Here is a 20516-nt window from a genome sequence, read left to right on the forward strand (position 1 = left end):
TGCCAACTGGGATCAGTTGTGTCCATAAAAACACAGTTTATAGCATTGTACTGTTGCTCATTGTTGTAAAAAAAATACTTTCAGTGACAGCTAGGATCAGCCGTGACCACAAAAAGCATAGTTTATAGCATTGTACTGTTGCTCATTGTTGTAAAAAAAAAAAACAGTACTGTCAGTGCCAACTGGGATCAGTTGTGTCCATAAAAACACAGTTTATAGCATTGTACTGTTGCTCATTGTTGTAAAAAAAACTACTTTCAGTGCCAGCTGGGATCAGCTGTGCCCACAAAAAAACACAGTTTACAGCATTGTACTGTTGCTCATTGTTAGAAAAAAAAACACTTTCAGTGCCAGCTGGGATCAGCTGTGCCCACAAAAAAACCCAGTTTCTAGCATTGTACTGTTGCTCATTGTTGGAAAAAAAACTACTTTCAGTGCCAGCTGGGATCAGCTGTGCCCACAAAAACACAGTTTATAGCATTGTACTGTTGCTCATTGTTGGAAAAAAATACTTACAGTGCCAGCTGGGATCAGCTGTGCCCACAAAAAAACACAGTTTAAAGCATTTTACTGTTGCTCATTGTTGTAAAAAAACAGTACTGTCAGTGCCAACTGGGATCAACCGCTTGGCTAATGTATTTCAATGGGATGGTGCACACCAGCAGTTTGAGGTTTTTAGCAAACCGCAAACGTGTGTCCTGTAGCACGTTTGCGGTTTGCAGAAGCGTTTCTGCCTCAAAGTAAAGTATAGGAAAAACGCAAACCGCTCTGGAAAACGCTACATCAGAACGGTTAGCCAGGCGTTTTTGTTACAGAAGCTGTTCAGTAACAGTTTTTAGGGCCCATTCACACCTGAGCGGGAACCGCGCGATTCCCACTCATGGCAAACCGCTAGTGGTTTAGTAAAGAATGCTACACATTGTTTCAAATGGCAGTGTTCTCTTTAGCGATAACCGCAAACACGTTTCATGCAGCAGTTTGCCGGCGATTTGCGTTTAGCGAATGTGATTAGCGCTAATCATGATCGCTCCAAAACCGCTGCAGTGTCCAGTGATTTTACCGCGTTAATCGCTGGTGGTTTGCGATTATAGGTGTGAACGGGCCCGTAACAATATGTGTAATCTGCTACCCGAAAACGCTCCTAAAACCGCTAGGCATGTTTAGAAAATGTCTCTAAACATGCCTAGAATTCCTCTGAAAATCTGCTCCAAAAAACGCTAGCATTTTGCAGATCTGCTAGCGTTTTTGGTGTGCACTGGGCCTGATAGTGGGTGTGTGAGTAGTACTACACATTGCCAGCAGTGATATTTGGTGTGTGAGTAGTAGTACACATTGCCAGCAGTGATATTTGGCGTGTGAGACAAGGAGTTAACTTTGTAACCAAGAGCAGCTGCCTGTGGTGCCTGTAACCTGATCCCTCAGTGAGCTCAGCTGGGAGGAGTTGCCTCTCTCATTCCATCCCTAACTCTTCACTGTGCTTCCTGTTTCTTCCACTGTGATCCGAATCATTCACTGTGATGATCCGGATGATTTGACTCACAAAAAGGATTCGGATCAAAGATCCGAATCGTTCATGATCCGGACAACACTAATACACCAGCGGTTCTAGATGCTTGCTTGACTTACCAAGGGTGAAAAGGGATAATTTGCATATTTAGTAGCAGCGTATAGTTGGTAACCACAAATCTTCACTTATTGCTGAATTATTGCAGATTTCCTTCTGTTTTAAGAAGGCAAATTACACCAAGCTTTGTTTTTTTTTTTTAGTAGGAGGTCTTTTTGGTCCCTTTTATCCCCCTATACATTCCGAGTGGTTTGGGTCACCCTGAGCTGCTTGGTTACTCTGTTGTACTGGTCCATGCCCTATCTTATACAGCCACATTGATCCCTGCCAAGTACTTGAGAAGGACCAAAAGTCTGAAACAGGCTGTGTACATGTGGGTTTGATATGATTGTTTAAAATTTAAAGCTATATGCTTTCTACACACCAGTGGTTCTGGATGCTTGCTTGGCTTACCAAGGATGAAAAGGGATAATTTGCATATTTAGTAACAGTGCATTGTGAGTAGTCACAAATGTTCACTTATAGCTGAATTATTGCAGATTTCCTTCTGTTTTAAGAAGGCAAATTACTTCAATACAGTGGGTAGCATTGCAGGAAGTGATGACAGTGGAACGCACGCTGGAACGTAGAAGAGGTGAGTCATCTCCGCCCGCTGCCTCTTACTAATAGCGGTGGTTGCTGCTGAGCTTAAGCAGGAGGGGAGCGCACATGGGGGACCCAGGTGAGGGAGGGGGGTCCTGCTGAGCTTAAGCTTGAGGGGGAGTGCACATGGGGGACCCAGGTGAGGGAGGGGGGGTCCTGCTGAGCTTAAGCTGCAGGGAGAATGCACATGGGGACCCAGGTGAGGGAGGGGGGTCCTGCTGAGCTTAAGCTGGAGGGGGAGCGCACATGGGGGACCCAGGTGAGGGAGGGGGGGTCCTGCTGAGCTTAAGCTGCAGGGAGAATGCACATGGGGACCCAGGTGAGGGAGGGGGGTCCTGCTGAGCTTAAGCTGGAGGGGGAGCGCACATGGGGGACCCAGGTGAGGGGGGTCCGATCCCCCTCCCTGCCGCTGTGCCCAATACCCCCTTCCTGCCCTTTAACCCTTTATGCGTTGTATGCTACGCCGCGGGTCGGCTAGTAATGATCTATTTGGATGCAGTAGTGTGTGAATTAAACCAGAAAGAAGTATGCAGGTAATCTTGCCAGGTCAGACATTATTGTCAGAAACACCTGATCTGCTGCATGCTTGTTCAGGGTCTATGCCTGAACGTATTAGAGGCAGAGGATCTGCAGGACAACCAGGCAACTGGTGTTGCTTAAAAGTTTCTAAATATGGCAGCCTCCATGTCACTCTCACCTCGGGTTCACTTTAAGCATGCATTTTGTCCTCATGCAAAGCCTGGGTTGTGTCACAAAGCATGGCCTTGTTCTCCTGTACCTCCTCTTCCACCCTGTGTGCTGGGTTAGCGTTGCCGGCCCCATTGGTAGGACTGCTTTGCTTTTCAGGAATATCTCATTTCTATTATATTTATCAATGCATGGCGACAAAATGCATTGCTTTAAGCATGCATTTTGTCCTCATGCAAGGCCTGGGTTCTGTCACAAAGCGTGGCCTTTTTCTCCTTTACTTCCTCTTCCATCCTGTGTGCAGCTGGGTTAGCGTTGCCGGTCCCATTGGTACTAGGACAGCTTTTCAGGATCTCATTTGTATAAAATCTATGAATGCATGGCGATAAACTGCATTGGCCTTAAGTGTGCAGTTTTTCTCCATACACGTATGCCTTTTTTGGGGAGTTTTATTTGTTGTATTGGCAGTCAAGTACAGTGGTGTGAAAAACTATTTGCCCCCTTCCTGATTTCTTATTCTTTTGCATGTTTGTCACACTTAAATGTCTCTGCTCATCAAAAACCGTTAACTATTAGTCAAAGATAACATAATTGAACACAAAATGCAGTTTTAAATGATGGTTTTTATTACTTAGTGAGAAAAAATCCTCCAAATCTACATGGCCCTGTGTGAAAAAGTGATTGCCCCCCTTGTTAAAAAATAACTTAACTGTGGTTTATCACACCTGAGTTCAATTTCTGTGGTCACCCCCAGGCCTGATTACTGCCACACCTGTTTCAATCAAGAAATCACTTAAATAGGAGCTATCTGACACCGAGAAGTAGACCAAAAGCACCTCAAAAGCTAGACACCATGCCAAGATCCAAAGAAATTCAGGAACAAATGAGAACAAAAGTACTGTAATTGAGATCTATCAGTCTGGTAAAGGTTATAAAGCCATTTCTAAAGCTTTGGGACTCCAGCGAACCATGGTGAGAGCCATTATCCACAAATGGCAAAAACATAGAACAGTGATGAACCTTCCCAGGAGTGGCCAGCCGACCAAAATTACCCAAAGAGCGCAGAGAAAACTCATCCGAGAGGCCACAAAAGACCCCAGGACAACATCTAAAGAACTGCAGGCCTTACTTGCCTCAATTAAGGTCAGTGTTCACGACTCCACCATAAGAAAGAGACTGGGCAAAAACAGCCTGCATGGCAGATATCCAAGGCGCAAACCACTTTTAAGCAAAAAGAACATTAAGGCTCATCTCAATTTTGCTAAAAAACATCTCAATGATTGCCAAGACTTTTGGGAAAATACCTTGTGGACCGACGAGACAAAAGTTGAACTTTTTGGAAGGTGCGTGTCCCGTTACATCTAGCGTAGAAGTAACACAGCATTTCAGCAAAAGGACATCATACCAACAGTAAAATATGGTGGTGGTAGTGTGATGGTCTGGGGTTGTTTTGCTGCTTCAGGACCTGGAAGGCTTGCTGTGATAGATGGAACCATGAATTCTACTGTCTACCAAAAAATCCTGAAGGAGAATGTCCGGCCATCTGTTTGTCAACTCAAGCTGAAGCGATCTTGGGTGCTGCAGCAGGACAATGATCCAAAACACACCAGCAAATCCACCTCTGAATGGCTGAAGAAAAACAAAATGAAGACTTATGAGTGGCCTGGCCTAGTTAAAGTCCTGACCTAAATCCTATTGAGATGTTGTGGCATGACCTTAAAAAGGCGGTTCATGCTAGAAAACCCTCAAATAAAGCTGAATTACAACAATTCTGCAAAGATGAGTGGGCCAAAATTCCTCCAGAGCGCTGTAAAAGACTCATTGCAAGTTATCGCAAACGCTTGATTGCAGTTATTGCTGCTAAGGGTGACCCAACCAGTTATTAGGTTCAGGGGGCAATTTCTTTTTCACACAGCTCCATGTAGGTTTGGAGTTTTTTTTTCTGACTAAATAATAAAAACCATCATTTAAAACTGCATTTTGTGTTCAATTATGTTATCTTTGACAAATAGTTAACGGTTTTTGATGAGCAGAAACATTTAAGTGTGACAAACATGCAAAAGAATAAGAAATCAGGAAGGGGGAAATAGTTTTTCACACCACTGTATAATTGGCGCACTGCTCTGCAAACATGAGTCCCTGCTTTTATTCTGAGCCTAAGATCGATGTGGAAATGCCCCCCCCCCCCCCCCACTATTTCCAACCCATTTTGCAGAAGTTTCCCTCATTTTCCAAGTTTTTTCAGGCCTGCAAATCAGGCATGCTCATGTCCCCATTGACTTCCATTAGGCTCGGTGTTCGGCCGAGCCGACCCGAGTCTGAATATCTGGGTGTTCGATCAACACTAGTAGAAACAGTCTGGAGAGGTCAGACTGATGTTAGACTGATGGGGAGGGGAACGCACATTCATGGTTCAGTGGCCAGAGGCTGGCGTCTCCTGAGACTATACCTTGGTCTGATCCATAATTATAATAATAATAATAATAGATTAGGTAGGTGCCCCTCAGTATAGGTTAGATTAGGTAGGTGCCCCCCAGTATAGGTTAGATTAGGTAGGTGCCCCCAGTATAGGTTAGATTAGGTAGCTGCCCCCCAGTATAGGTTAGATAGGTAGCTGCCCCCCCCCAGTATAGGTTAGATTAGGTAGCTGCCCCCCAGTATAGGTCAGATTAGGTAGGTGCCCCCCAGTATAGGTTAGATTAGGTAGGTGCCCCCAGTATAGGTTAGATTAGGTAGCTGCCTCCCAGTATAGTTTAGATAGGTAACTGCTCCCCAATATAGGTTACATAGGTAACTGCTCCCAGCATAGGTTAGGTAGGTAGGTACCCCCCCCCCACCCATAATGGAGGGGGGAGCTGCAGCCGCGGGGAGGGCAGCCCGACCTCTCCCTCCCTTCCTCTCCCCGGGCCCTTCCCCGCGTCCCCCCCTCCAGACTGCAGAGTTAGCGCAGGGAAGCGCTCACTGTAAATAGTAACTCACCTCCCTGGTTCCAATCGCCGATCACTCACTCGCCGCTGGTCTCCTGCTCTGCATAGACGCTGATACACACGCTGCTTCCTGTTTAACAGGACGCTGCTTCCTGTTTAACAGGAAGCAGTGTGTGTATCAGCGGCTATGCAGAAGACCGGCGGCGAGTTAATGATCGGCTGCCCTTTCCGCGGCTGCGGCTCCCCCTCCATTACAGCGCCCCCTCCCAATAGCGCTCAGGGCAGCTGCACAGGCTGCACAGCCCTAGAAACGGGCCTGATAATGGGGTGAAAGCAAAGTCAAGTTGCAACATATTTGAGATTATTTCATACCCCTGAGATATTCCTTACTTGTTTTGCCTGATTAAAACCACTAGTAGTGGCTTCAGTCTGGAGGTAAGTCCATTCCTGCCTCCCTTTTAAAACAGTTCTAAATTATTTTTATACGTGTTGGCATCTCTGTTTATCCATCTTGATTTTGAGCATTGTCCACACTTGGTAGAGTATTGTTACCATTTTTTTTAAATCAGAGAATGACATTGTTAAGTGGTCAGGTTGATTCTCCCAACAGTACCTTTTTCCAGCATTTTGCAAAATGTATCGCCCTTCTACACTATATTTGACTTTCAGTTTTATTTTCTGATTTTGTCTTTGAAATAAATTGGCTTTGTATTGGTGTGGTATTGTTTTTTGTATTGTAAGTAAATTTGTATATTTTGTTATAAAATGAACTACTGCAGTATCGCATGAGATAAAGGAATTATATAGATGCATAATAACAAACTGCACTGATTCTGCAGAGTGGTGGTGTGCAGTGGAAACAACTTACAAAAGTCTTATGCTGGATAATTGGGACTTTAGGGCCCATTCACATTCTGAAACCGCAGAACGCAGGTGATTACCGCCGGCGTTTTTGCAGGAGTGATTTTCCCGCGATTAACGCGGAAAAATCACTGGACACTGCGGCGGTTTTGGAGCGATCGCAATTAGCTAATCACAATCGCTAATCGCAGAACGCTAATCGCCGGCAAACCGCTGCATGCAGCGCGTTTGCTGTTATCGCTAACTGCAAACGCGGAAGTAAGAACACTGCCGATGGCTACAATGTTACAATTTTTACAAAACCACTAGCGGGTTGCCCTGAGTGGGAATCGTGTGATTCCCGCTCAGGTGTGAATGGGCCCTTACTATAGTAGTAATTAGGGCTGCAAATTTGTGTAGCTAAAAAGATCAGTGATGTATGTAAAGATTGTTTTACTATTTTTCTAACTCTTCTTACAGGCATATTCCCCACTGTGGTCATCACTCATGAGTGTAGTGAAAATCTTCATCATGTGAAAGAGAAATTTAGGCAGATGGGAGCTCAGAACATATGCACAGTAGAGAACTACACTAAAGAGAAAAATGATAAGGAGAGGAAGAAGGATGAGAAATTACTCAAGTGTCTTTATGAAGTAATCAAAGATGTGGAGTGCCGCCTGGGAAAGGGAACAAATGCCTCAGAAACAAGAGAACTAAGCAAAAGAAAACTGATTAAAATGGCGGAAGAGATAGAGCAAGAGAAAATAATATGGGACACAAGAGTAGCATATGAAAAAGAGACTAGAAGTCAAAAGGATTCCGGGTGTATTTTGCTATAATTAGTTTGAGGAGGTAAATCAGATAAGAAATCTCAGAGAACATATTTTTCGGACCATAAGACATATTTTTTCTCCCCCAAGGGGGGAGTGCGTCTTATGGTCTGAATAATACAATTCAGACTGGCACCAAAGTGTCCCCCACATCACTATTGCAACAGCGTCTGCAAAATCCTCCCCACCCCACCACTTCCTGATCTCCACAATCACCTGATCCAGCATTCTGGGGCCGAGGAGGCATGCTTTCTAGCTGGAGCAGTGTGTGGTAAGGTGCAGAAGAGCCTAGCCTAGGATAAGATACTGCACTGCACACTCATGCACCTATAACTTCCTGGGCCCCATCTCAATGTGTGACACATATTGCATTCTGAGTCTAAGTAACTAATAACTAGTAACTGAGTCTAAGATTCCTAATATTTTAAATAACGAACAAAAATTATTTCAACATATATTTTCAGCAGCTAGGATCACTATAGCTAGAAGATGGAGGTCTCCCCATATCCATGTTTCTGAAACTTTTACTCAAATATCTAGTATTATGATAAGTGAGAAGATCAATGCAATGTGAAATGATAATATGTCGAAATTTAATAGCATTTGGTCAGTGTGGATTGAAGATTTGGATGCGGTGGGTCTTTATTATACATTAACAAACTTGTAATTTACAATATTTTTGGTATTTTTGAATGATTGTTATTGAGTATATACTCTATCTGTGTGAAAATATTGTTGTTTTATTTTGACGGTCATTGTTTTATTGATTGTTTATTGTTATGACAATCAAATGTTATGTTTTGTATGAAAATGTTGTTATTATTAGAATAATTTTTGGCCGTATTTATGTTTACTGCTAATAAAGTACTTTGAAATGCTGAGTCTAAGTAACTTTTAGCATTATTGATTGGGAGTATATACAATTTAGAGAAAAGAAACCCTTAAAAAATAGCACCACTCAGGACAATGTATTGAAAGTATCAGAAATACATCTTTATTATCTCAAAAGTATTTGTATGTCAAAAATATACACTTAATAATCATCCATGGTTAAAAACAATTAAAATAACAAAAAACCCATAAAACTCTCTGCCTGAAGAGATAATTAGCTACACCATGCATAAATATACAATATGCCTCCTATATGTATAAAGGATAATGATTTTCCTCAAAGGGCTCAGTGCATGAGCCCTAATCGGATTGAACCCGGGTTCAGTATAGATAAAGTGGTGTATTATGATGAGACAGTACTCAATGAAGCAATGTGATGTTTCCATGGAAAAATAAAAATAATATACAATCAACTGCACAAAACTTCTGTAACCTAAAATAAACACAATAACCTGAAAAATAGTGAGCAAAGACTGTAATATGCGCAAAATGGTGGATCAGCGCATCACCAGGCCGCCTCCGAATGGCCTCGAATCAGAGGTGTGCTGAGCCCCCCCAGAAACTGCAAACGCACCTTGAACCCAAACAGAAGCTCTGCATATACACCAAAAGCAAAGCTGTTAAGTGGGAGCAGCTGACCAAAAATGAATTAAATTAGTACATGGCAAGGAAATGAACAGCGCTACTTAAAAACAGACAAGTGCCTACCTGCAAGTGAGTGCAAGCCCACTTGTGGGATAAAATACACACCGAGCATACACATGACCTGTCTACCACTGGAGGATGTTGGTTTCCGTAACAGCTTGCATGCAACCTATTAAGTACTCATCCCTCCCACTGCGAAGAAGTCAATCCTCCATGGGAGGGGACCTAACACTAACTAAATCCTAACCTATGTATATGCATAGCCTGGGTGCGGCTAATCAAGTAAAGGGAGAATTTACTTCTTCGCAGTGGGAGGGACGAGTACTTAATAGGTTGCATGCAAGCTGTTACGGAAACCAACATCCTCCAGTGGTAGACAGGTCATGTGTATGCTAGGTGTGTATTTTATCCCACAAGTGGTGCTTGCACTCTTTTGCAGGTAGGCACTTGTCTGTTTTTTTTTTAAATAATGTTTTTTATTTCAGTATAAAGATACAAATGTACAGACTTTTGCACAAAGTTTAACACAGGATTTAACATTACCAATAATAACGGTAGACCTTCCAGCAATATAACATAAGAGCTTATAACATAAGAACTTATAAATCCCATAATTGTGTCAATCCTAAAGCGCTAATCGAAGGATTATAGCAAGGATGGCGTAGAGGTGGCCTGATGGGTTCGATTATATCTTACTGTTTCTGGTCGTGTATTGTGGAGCTCGGCCCACTACCCCAAATAAAATTGGGTTGAGCTCGGCTTCACAAAACTCTTCCAGTGTTGTCTAAGTGGAAGGAACAGAGGGTTTAACCCACCTTCCACATTGATCTGTGGGGTACTTTCAAAAATCTTTTCGTAACATATTTGAGGGCTACAGGAAGTATAATAGATTTAATTTATATAGTAGGTGATTGGGTACGGTATGAAATCTTACCCTAGGGCTTCTGTTGTGGTCTGTCTATTTATTGGCGAGGGTGTTGGTCTCTCTAAGAGGGGGCGAAGGGTTAGGAGATTAGTATCTGTCTTCTGATAGTTAAGCAAAAGGTAAGAAGCTGTATGCTTGGAGGTGCATTTGTCTGTTTTTAAGTAGCGCTGTTCATTTCCTTGCCATGTACTAAAGACTGTAAAATGCAGGACCAGTGAAAGTGATGATAGCAGCCTATAGTGATAAGAAAGAGGTCTATACTTAGCCAGGTTAAGGATAGAGTTGAGGCAGAGAGATACGGAGGGTCCCCTCATACGGACCCACTAGTTCCGCGGGCGTTTCCCCGCTTTTTCAAGGAGAGAGGGGGACAACAGAAAAAGCGGGGTAATGCCCGCGGAACTAGTGGGTCCGTTTGAGGGGACCCTCCGTCTCTCCCTGCCTCCAGCGTGCCTGCCTAAACTCTATCCTTAACCTGGCAGGAGGAGCGGACACAGCAACACAGAAGGATTATAGTAGAGGATGCACCTCCATTATTTATCTGTCCCCTTCATCAGTTAGAAAACACCATCACTGTTTTTTTTTTTTACAGCCAAGTTTTTAGCTAATGTGTCATTCATCTCATCTGCCCCTGCCTACAGTACATTCTTTTTTTATAACAATAATAATAAGCCCATTAAGCCCTGGCCAAGTGGCCATGTTTACATAGGAAGTTTGATTGAAAAAATATTTAAACCTAAAAATATGGTAGAACACTAGGCTGCATCCTTGTATATCCCAGTTGATCCAGAAGAAGGTGAAGGCTTGGACACTTGGCTTGGCTTTTCCACTAGGAGGTGCAATCACATCTGAAAATATGCTGCAATGTGATCACGCTTCCTGCAATTTCCGTTACGATTTTGCCGCAATTGTAGCAAGATAGAAGGAAGTGGAACACCGCTCAACTGCACCGTGTAGAGCAGTGCTGGACCAAAGGCAGCCAGGCCCGGATACTGAAGTAGAATTAGAAAGGATGTGGTCCGCAACAAGTTCTCTCCACAGATACCGTAATTTATTTAGGACGTGTCCTTACAGCAAATATAAAGTACATAAGCTGACATGTTTCAGGCCATTCGGCCCTTAATCATAGCACACCACAATTGCCGCAATTGTGCTGTGAACAGTCAGGTGTAGGAGCATGATCACGTGAACAATCTAACTGGTCAGTGATTGCGATTCAAACTAAAATGAATCGCACTAGCGGTAACCTTTACCTCATTAAACTAAGGAGACTTCCCAAGCTGTGCCTCACAGATATGGCAGTAAGTGCAGACTTAGTTACTGTCTTATTTCCTGTGTTGATGCAAAGAATAACAAGTATTACCTAACACTGACAATGACAGAGGAATCTGCTGCCCTAAGGCCTTTAGAGATCTGAGCGCTAGGATCATTGTCCCATCCAACCACACTGTCAACAGCCTGATGGCACCAGTTAGTGGGCAAAATTCAAGTGTAGTTAGTGCTCTCCCAAGCATGAACTTTAGAATGGAACCAGACTCATGGGCTTACTTTTAAAAATCCAAACTAGTGACACAAATTATGTGTAGAGATCCTGTGCACTTATATCAGTGTGGGCCCCTGGGCAAAGCTTGGTTTTCCACACAAACACTTCATTCGTCAACCTCAAGGAAAGCTTTGCTGTGGGTAACATCACGTTTCAAGACGCCACCTCTAAAGCCAGTAAATATGCTGACAAACGCACTGTTTGTCACAAACAGTAGTCACAATGATGGATTTTTATTTACAGAGTACACAAAAAATACAGCAGTTTTAGGCCCCTTTCCCACTTTCACATTTGTAGACACATTTTTGGCAACATACATGATGTGCTTTGAACCGCAGGAATATCAGAAGTGCCTAGATTGCACTTCTGATATCGCTTTCATCTGTGCGTTGTGATTCACATCAGAATCACAACGCATGGTTGCTGACAAAAACACTTAAACGCATGGGAATTTCCATTCCTTATAATGAATAGGAATCACAACTGCATCAGGAAGAATCTTATAGAAATGCAAGTGCTATGCGTTGTGGCGGCCACCTGTGTTTTTTGCAGCGTAAAGGTGAGGAAGAGGCCTTAAAGGACTTACGAGGTGAAAATAAACTTCTGAGAAAAACAATTATATCTATCCTACTTCTCCTAAAAATGACTATTTTAGATATCCCACAGTTTTATTTTATGTTTAAATCTAGTTTTTACGTTTTTACTGTTTCATTGTCTCTGCTCAATGACACATTCATTGCAGTATGCCAGAGCTCAAATCTATGAATTGTTGACCCTTTTTATCTCTTTCCTGCTATTAAAAGCCATTTACTGACAGAAAAATGTTTTATGGCTGTAATTACTTATCAGTGAGGGCTATGCTATAGTCTGACCCAGTCCGACCCGGTCCCGACCCAGACAGAAACTGTCACTTGCATACTTGATTTTTAACTTTTTCAGGCAGAGAAAGAAAAAAAGGAACACAGCCTAGTTATTTGTGAGCTTGGCACTGTACATACACATGTCTATCTCATCATGTCACATTTCACCTCGTAAGTCCTTTAAGGTGATCATACACATTTTAGATTGCCACCCAATGTGGCAAACAGATCAATCCCACTCTCATCTGAATCTGATTAGAAAGGGATTGAATACCCCTATACACCACACACAGATTTTCAGAAGATGAAATCTATTGAAAGCAATGGAACTGCAGTGCTACATTGTTCGATACAGTGCAATGTTAGGGGTCATTGATCTACTCCCCCCCAGCATCCAATCAATTGAAATTTACTGTCCAATGGTGGTTTAGTTTAATTGATCAGGGCCACAAATTATTCAACATTGTAACTAGCAGATTTGGAGTGATTGAATCTGCTGGTAAAAATCAATGTGTGCATGGCCAGCTTTACTTTACTCAGTTTCCAGCACATTGTACAATCTTACAACTTCTATGTAATTCAAAAGACTTCCTAAAGTATCCATTCAAAGTGTACTCTCTTAGTTTACCCTACTATTACATATATTGAATAAAATTGCACAATCAAAATTGTATCATTTATGAGCACCTTTAAGGGGGGCAAACATCAGGCAACGTGATGGCCAATCGACCATTTCATTTGATTATTACTGGACAAGGATTAACTCTTTCAGGCAGCAAAATAAAACCATTCAATCAGCCTGGTTATTAATATGTTTTGTACTGTACATACACATGTTTATCTCGTAATGTCACATGTCGCCTCCGGTACACTTTAACAAAGCCATCAAATGTGCCACAAATACAATCAGGCTTAGAAATGCTTATATGAGCTAATATTTTATGTAATACTTATGAATAGTAATTATAGAACTATTAGTAAATGATTAGATCAGCAAGAGATCTTTGTGTTAACATAAATGAGTTTGCTGTTATAGGTTATATCTTAATTACAATTAATAGTTGTTTGCTATGGATACAAGCTAAAAATGACCCTGTGACCTTTCTGATAAAATTTCCAATGGAAAGTCCATGCCAAATAATTCTGTGCCAAACAACATCATTGGCTTTGTGGAACTACAAAAGTTATGGACATTTATGTAATATATTTTAGATTACCTAATTGTAATAGATCTAGATATATGTTACAGAACACCCAGGAACGAGCCGAGGCAGAGGCGAGAGAGGCTCCAGCCTCAGGGCGCAGTGTAGGAGGGGGCGCACAACTCACTCAGCTATCATTCCCCTATTGTGTTTGAAGCAGAGAGAAATAAGAAAAAGGGATACATGGCAGTGACTGCAAGCCAGATAACTAGATATTAAGGTGTTGGTGTGGTTTGGGGGCCCTGGGGCGCCTCTTAGTCTAATAGCAATCAGTGTGTGACGACTGGGGTGGGAGGGATGGAGGGGCGCACTTTGGTGTCTCAGCCTTGGGTGCTGGAGGACCTTGTCCCAGCTCTGAGAACACCACCTGTGTCATGAGATCTAATTCAAATGTTTATTCAGGGCCGGATTTACGGTAAGGCACTGTAGGTATGGATCTCCCTACCTCCACCCATTAGGGCAGCCCCCTCCTTCAACATCTTCAAGAAAGCCCTCAAAACTCACCTTTTCACTCTGGCCTACTACCCCTCACAAGTGCTCTAAACCTACAGCTGAACTCTGGTCCCCTACCATTCGTGTCCCTACCTCTCCCTCTAGATTGTAAGCCTTTGGGCAGGGTCCTCCTCCTTTTGTGTCCTACCTGATCTGGCACCTCCATTACTGTGAACCCATGCCATGCATTTCAGTGAACCTAACTTGCCTAATCTCCATGCTTCATCCAGTGACTGACTAAGCATTACCTTGTACTAATACTGTGCTGTGTGATCTGGTTTTCTTGTATTCCTGTATTGTCATATTGCTGTATGTCACCCCTAAATATTGTCTGTAACCTAAATTAATGTTCAGCGCTGCGTAATATGTTGGCGCTTTATAAATACAATAAATAATAATAATAATAATAATAGGTACGTGTCTACAGGCGCCTGATGATGGAAAGGTGGCTCACTCCCCTCCCAAAGCACCTCCCTCCTTTCCTATGCACAGTTCTGATGAGAGTGTAAATGAAAGGTTACTCACCCAGCTCTCAGCATTCCACTGACAACATCTCCCTTCCGTCAGGGGCACTTCTAGGTACTTAACACTGAGGTTCCTCTAGATACCTATTACTTGGGTGCTCCTCTAGCTACTTAATATTAAGGGTACCTCAGGCGACCTAATACTTAGGGACACCTGTAGCTACCTATGACAGGCAAGGGAAGTAAGAGAGAAGTGACAGCCAGTGCTGCTCATCAGGATTCCGGACATTCGGGTAGACCCGGATATCCAAACTTTTAAGGCCTATCTGACCGGATCCGGATTCTGGATACCTGGGCCAAAATTCGGATAGCTATCTGCGGATAGTGGGTCGCATACCCGGATATCCGCGGATATCATGCGGATATCCGGATACCGGGCACGGCTACCATGGAGATGACGTCCATGACATCATTCAGCCAATCAGAGGGCTCCCAGCCTAAGCCCAAGCAACCAATCACAGAGGGTACCTTGGCCAGTCCCTCCTGTATATAAGGAGGGGGCCATGATGAGAATCTCCTCCTTGCTTGACTGCCACTGAGAGAGACCACTCCAGTGTGTTTGGCTGAAGCAAGTGCAGTATCTGAGTGATAAACCCAGCGTTTTTACACTTAAACACCTTCTCTACACTATTGTTTTACTGTGTTGTAGTTAGCTAGTCTGTGTATAGTTTGTTAGTGTCAGTCTGTCAGTCAGTCTTTCAGATGCAGCAGCTGCAGCAGCTGCCTGTGCCTGCTATTTAGGTCCTGTGTCTTTGTCTGTGTGTGCTGCTGTGTGTGAACACAGTCCAGGCTCCTTGCTGCTGGCTGGCCTGCTATTAACCTTAGTAGTTAGGTAGTTAGTATTACTGTGTTATATTGTGTAGTTGCAGTGCTATAGTTGTTAGAGTGAGAGTAGTACTACTACTGTGTTAGCCGCTAGCCTGCTACTACAGATTATTGCAGTGCTGCAGCTGCTGTGCTGCTGACTGAGCAGTGTCAGTGTGTCTTGTTGTACTCTGCTGTCTGTCACTCTGTGCTGATTCACAGTCCAAGCCCGCTGCCGCTAATAAAGTACAAGTACCCCACACATCATCTGTGACTTCATCAGTCTTGTACTATGTCTGACACTGGCAGCCGGGGGAGGAGCAGCAAGGCCAAGAGGAGAGGGAGCAACATTGCGGCCTCCGTCAGCAGTTCTGCCACATCAGTCTCCATTCCGCCGCTACCCACAGGCCGTCCAGCTGTTAGGGGGAGTCACGCAGCAGCATGTTGCGGACATTTTCAAGCAGGGCAAGCAGCGCAAATTGGAGGAGAAAGACGCCGCGCCTGTAATGCAGCAGATGGCGTATGACGACGAGCAGGCCAGTGAGGCCACCACCAGCCCTAGAGAAAACATTCTCAGCAAAATTGGCTTTGCGGAAGAGTCTGAGATGCTGACAGTAATTGTTGGAGGGGAGCCCATCCATGATGTGTCCGCACAAGAGGAGTTTGAGGCGGGCTCATCATCCCAGCAGTTGTTTGAGGAGGGGAAGTTTGATGATGAGGTGAAGCACCCGGACTACCAGCGACCGGAGGGGGATGTCAGCTCTGACTCTGAGGAGGAGGAGTCAGTGGGTCTGGCACACAGGATCAGTATTGCAGGGATTGGCAGGAGCAGCAGTGGGCATGGAATGCGTGACCCAGACCCTGCTGCTCCATCTGCCAGTGGCACTACTACCACCAGCCACACCACTCAACCCCAGGCCCCAACCACCACTGAGAGAAAATCTGCATCAGCATCCTGTTCGGAGCGATGTAAGGGCAAACTGCAACCCCCAATATGGCAGTTTTTCCATCTGCCCTCGCTTGATAGCAAGTTTGTAGCTTGCAAATTATGCCATGTGAAGCTGAGCAGAGGGTCTCACCCCTCCACTTATGGCACCTCCAGCTTCATCAACCATCTGGCCAATAAACACCAAAAGGAGCATTTGGAGTTCAAGAGGCTGAAGGAAGCTGGCGCTGGTCCTTGCAGAGGTCAGAGCACCATAACCCCCTTTGCCACTCCTGCTGACACTGAGGCCTGTTCAGACAGCCAGTCCTCCTCAGTGGTCTCCTCTGCTCCCTCCTCAGCTTCAAGTGCAAGCCTAAAACGCCACCACCACCAGACCCTGCTGAGTGACTCGTTCGTGGTCAGGGCTCAGCCTCCCGGCAGCCGTCGCATACGCCAGCTGAGCGGCTTGCTTACACGGGCCATGTCCTCCCAGTTCCTCCCGTACTCGTTTGTGCAGGAGGGGAGCCAGATGCGTGGGCTCCTGCAGTGTGCCGCGTCGGATTGGCCAATCCCCAGCCGACACTACTTTGCACGCACGGCCATCCCAGCACTGCACTGCTTTGTAAAGGCCAATTTGGAATGTTCACTTGACCATGCAGTGGGTGCGTGTATCCATGTGACAATGGACTCATGGAGCAGCCGGTTCGGGACAGGATGCTATCTGTCCTTCCCCGCACACTTGGTCAGTTCGGTGGAAGGGAGTGAGGAGGGGACAGCAGCATCATCACCCCAGTGGGTGGTGCCACCCCGCAGCATGGTCAGGGGAAGTGCAGCAGGTTCCAGCTCTGATCCGGTTCCACCCGCCGCCAAACACCCCCGCCTCAGCAGCGTAAAGGCCCACCACTGCCAAGCGCTGCTGCAGATGGTCACCCTCAGGAAGAACAAGCTTACATCCTGGCCAAGCTCCGAGAGCAGGAGTTGAGTTGGCTGACCCCCAGAGGCCTCAGAGTCGGAGAGGTGGTGACCGACAATGGGGCAAACCTGGTTGCCGCCATCCACTGGGGAATCCTCACCCACATCCCGTCTGGCCCACGTCCTGATCCTGGTGGTGCAGAAATTCCTGCGCACCTACCAGGGATGGACCCTATTTTGGGAGCGGCAAGGCAAACGGTGGGTCATTTTTGACACTCGGGTGGTGCCACAGCGTCCCTGGAAGCCATGCAGCTGGAGCTGAACCTCCCACGGCACCGGCTCATTATAGACGTTCCAACATGCTGGGATTCCACCCTGGCAATGTTGGAACGTCTGGTTGAACAGAGGCGGGCTGTCAACCTCTGCCTGGCCAAAGCCACCATGGAGGCCAACTTGTTGGGGACTGGCACCACCCACCTCCCAGACATCATCCTCAGTGCTGATTGGGGAAAAATGCAGCTGGTGTGCTTGGTGCTGGCACCCTTCCTGGAGGCCACCAACATGGTCAGCTGGGACCATGCATTGCTGTGTGAGTGGGTGACCATGGTGTGCATGCTGGAAAAGGCCCTCGATGCTCTGCTGGAAGTGGGAGAGGAAGCCTTGATCCAGCAGGAGCAGCAGCACCAACCTTCGCAGTCCACCTCTGTGCAGCAGGAGGAGGAGTTGGAGGACTTGGAGGAGTTGGAGGTCCCTGACCTTGAAGAGAAGGGGCACAGTGAAGTGCAGCTGCAGTAGTGCAGGGGTGGAGAGAGCAAGATAAGGCTTTGGAATCAGAGGAGGACAGCACTGTCAGCAGGCCAGAGGATGATGGGTCAGCAGAGATGGCAGCCCTCTTCCCCATGGCAGCGCACATGCTGCAGTGCCTGCGCAAAGACCCAAGGGTGAAGCAGATGCGTGCTCGGGAGGACATCTGGATCACCCTGATGCTGGACCCACGGCTGAAGGGGAAGCTGGCTCAGTTCCTGCCTGTAGGAGGAGACCCTGTGTGCGCCGAATGAGGGACTTGCAGCGGATTCTAGTTCGGCGCTTGGAGGAAGCCTTCTCCCAGACTCCCACCCCTCCTGCTGTCACAGTCCAGCCAGCACAGCAGCAGGTGCCTGCATCCAGCAGCAGCAGGCGCCCAACAAACCTGCTGTCTCTGACAAAGGCGCTCTACGCCACGCCAGTACTGCTGTCTACAGAGGAGGTGCCTGCAGCAGCATCCGGCTCTTAAAGCCAGAACCAGCACCTGACCCGGATGGTGGACGACTATATGGGGTCCTACAGCGGGCTTGATACCGACACCCCTGTGGACCCTTGGAGTACTGGGTCAAGCACCTGGATATCTGGAGCGAGCTGGCGCAATACGTCCTGGAAGTGCTGTCCTGCCCACCTTCCTGCGTGATGTCAGAAAGGTGCTTCAGTGCGGCCGGTGGCGTGACACTGAGAAGTGATCTTGTCTGTCCAGCCAGTCTGTGGACAGACTGACTTTTTAAAAAATGAACCAGGCTTGGGTGGTTGGTGAGTTCCTGGCCCCTGTTGTTGGCAAGAGGGGGAAATGAAGTGGCTGAGTGGGAATCACTATGCCTGCTTCACCACCCTTACATAGTTACATAGTTATTTGGGTTGAAAAAAGACATACGTCCATCGAGTTCAACCAGAGAACAAAGTACAACACTAACACCAGCCTACTCCCTCACATATCCCTGTTGATCCAGAGGAAGGCGAAAGACCCTTACAAGGCATGGTCCAATTAGCCCCAAAAGGGAGAAAAAATTCCTTCCTGACTCCAGATAGCAATCAGATAAAATCCCTGGATCAACATCATTAGGCATTACCTAGTAATTGTAGCCATGGATGTCTTTCAACGCAAGGAAAGCATCTAAGCCCCCTTTAAATGCAGGTATAGAGTTTGCCATAACTACTTTCTGTGGCAATGCATTCCACATCTTAATCACTCTTACTGTAAAGAACCCTTTCCTAAATAAATGGCTAAACCGTTTTTCCTCCATGCACAGATCATGTCCTCTAGTCCTTTGAGAAGGCCTAGGGACAAAAAGCTCATCTGCCAAGCTTTTATATTGCCCTCTGATGTATTTATACATGTTAATTAGATCCCCTCTAAGGCGTCTTTTCTCTAGACTAAATAAACCCAGTTTATCTAATCTTTCTTGGTAAGTGAGACCTTCCATCCCACATATCAATTTTGTTGCTCGTCTCTGCACCTGCTGTAAGACTGCAATATCTTTCCTGTAATGTGGTGCCCAGAACTGATTAATTCCATATTCCAGATGTGGCCTTACTAGAGAGTTAAACAGGGGCAATATTATGCTAGCATCTCGAGTTTTAGTTTCCCTTTTAATGCATCCCAAAATTTTGTTAGCTTTAGCTGCAGCGGCTTGGCATTGAGTATGATTATTTAAAGGGACACTGTAGGGGGGTCAGGGGAAAATGAGTTCACTTCTGGAATTTCAGACTTTAAAGTCGGAAAACCACTGCACCTACGTTGCCGTGTCCTCACTCCCACTGATAGCACCAGGAGCGTACTGCGCAGGCCCAGTATGGTCTGTGCCTGCGCCGTGCACTCCTGGTGACATCAGGGGAAGCGAGGACACGGCAAGCACTTTAGAGTCTGAAATTCCAGAATTGAACTGGAGGCGGGTCCGAAGCATCGGCGAGTGGCTGCGCGGGCACAGGATGTCTGTGAGGGACCATTAGAAGCCCCAGGAAACTTCAACTCATTTTTCCCCTGACCCCCCTACAGTGTCCCTTTAATTATGACGTGTGTATGTTTAATTTGACCTTCAATTTTCAATTCTGGTTTGCTTAAGGGCTGGTTCACACGGATGCTTGGCATCGTTTACCTCCAAGCGTTCGGGACTCATTGGCTAAACGCTCCCAAGTGAATGGGAGCGTTTAGCATCGCGCGATTACCGGCAATTACCGTAGATTGTGCAAACGCGGTGTTCCGATCCCGATTTACACGTCGTTTCGGCCCTAGAAGCCGCATGCGATGTCCAGGGTCGGCTAGCCACGGCGGCTTCATGTCTCCTTGCGGGGAAGAGAAACGCTGATCGCGACGGAAAGCCGACGATTGCCGTGCCGCCCCAATGCCGCATACCGTCTGTGTGACTCAGCCCTTAGAGAAGCACTGAAGTATGGGGGCTGCAGTATTGTCTGAATCACACACCTGGAACAAGCATGTGGCTAATATGCCTAGACTTTAGTCTCGGTCCACACTATACCAGATACACAACCGTGTATTCA

Source organism: Hyperolius riggenbachi, chromosome 7, assembly GCF_040937935.1.
Source record: "Hyperolius riggenbachi isolate aHypRig1 chromosome 7, aHypRig1.pri, whole genome shotgun sequence".
Classification (NCBI taxonomy): domain Eukaryota; kingdom Metazoa; phylum Chordata; class Amphibia; order Anura; family Hyperoliidae; genus Hyperolius; species Hyperolius riggenbachi.